The 1450-nt window shown below is 41.9% G+C and overlaps 1 pseudogene; it reads right to left on the bottom strand.

Moving 5' to 3' along the window:
- Positions 1–1161, bottom strand: LOC120433937 (annotated as a pseudogene).
- Positions 1162–1450: the final 289 nt, after the last annotated feature.

The raw sequence follows: 1450 nt of genomic DNA, 5'->3' as shown, positions 1-1450 counted from the left end.
CCTTATTGCATCTGCAGAGAAGAAGATTGGTAGAGACAGTTCAGCATCGTCAGCTAATCACACATATCTTTGTGGGAGCTGACTGATCATCTGGTTCAAATCATCTATACAGTGGTTCCATTAGAGTTCCTCTCGTGTTGCACTTCTGACTGACTCTTTGTTTGCAGCTTTGTTAATGTTGATAGCCGCCCTGATTGCTGATTTCATTGATGTCTCGATCCAAGCATGAGGGAAGGCTGTGTGCTCACCAGCAAAGTGCACCTTGCCCTCACTTTGAAAGAGCTCTGCAGCATATTCTAAGTGTTGGTAGGGTGTAAATAAAGCAAATGCACCCAAACTAAAAGGATCTGAGCTCCACTTCTTCACTTTCACCCCTGTGCAGAGATCCCTGACCTTCCTGCCATGAATCTTTTCCAAATCTCTCAAAGCCAGCTCTTTAAGGTGGTCATCGTTTGGACCTAGGAATAGTAGTGAGTTATCAGACCAGGTGTAGGAAGCCAAAAGGACCCCAATGGTCCTCAATTTTTTGGGAAACTGTGGCTGGGGTAGTAAATGAAGCGAGATGGTCCATCTGTGATGCTCTTCCCCACTTGGATGCCGTCATCCTCCCAGAACCTGTTTTTGAAGGTGAGCAGGACTTTAGTGGAGCTGTCATAATGGACAGACCTCAGGGCGTCCATCTTTTTAATGGAGAGAGGGGGATCGAAATCTATGAAAAGAGCCGCTTTGGCTGTTGTTGTTACCAGGACAAAGTCAGCTTTAAGATCAGTAAAGTTAGACTGTTGGCCTCGTTATGATACAGTAACTTCATCTGAATGGCTAATATGACTTGACTGTAGAATTAAGAAGAATGGTGGCATTAAGGTCTTTCCTTTAAAGCGTTGGGGAGATGGTCTGACCCACCAGTCACTTCATAGTACCTTTTAAAAAAACCCAGATATACATTTTAGCATGGATTCTGTAGTAATCAGAGTAGTAAATATTGTTACATTTAAGTGTCTATTTCACTGATTTAAACAATAAAACGTAAAATGTACAAGCGCAAAGAAAACTCTGTATTTACCGTATTTTTCAGACCATAAGGTGCACACGATTATAAGACTCACTGTCAATGAGCATATCTGTTTTCATGCATAAGGTGCGTCTCTTAACAGGTGCCATTTTGGGGTCCTTATACACACATAATGAACATTATTTACAGGACGTTTTACTACGCGAGGCTCCTGACTACAGTAGCCATAATGCTCCGACAGTCCATGAAGTGGTGCGGCTTTGTAGCTTGCCAAAGTCATACTAAAAACTTTTTTAACAGATTTGAGCGCCGTGTACCATATAGAATCGTTTTGAGGTCGGTAAGCACAACCAAAATTCATACATAAGGCGCACTGTCAATTTTTGAGAAAAAGTAAATATTTTCAGTGTGCCTTATAGACCGAAAAATACGGTACTG

The sequence above is a fragment of the Oreochromis aureus genome, linkage group 3, assembly GCF_013358895.1.
Source record: "Oreochromis aureus strain Israel breed Guangdong linkage group 3, ZZ_aureus, whole genome shotgun sequence".
Taxonomy (NCBI): domain Eukaryota; kingdom Metazoa; phylum Chordata; class Actinopteri; order Cichliformes; family Cichlidae; genus Oreochromis; species Oreochromis aureus.
Note: the sequence above shows the minus strand (reverse complement) of the source record. Positions and strands in the feature narration are given on the sequence as shown.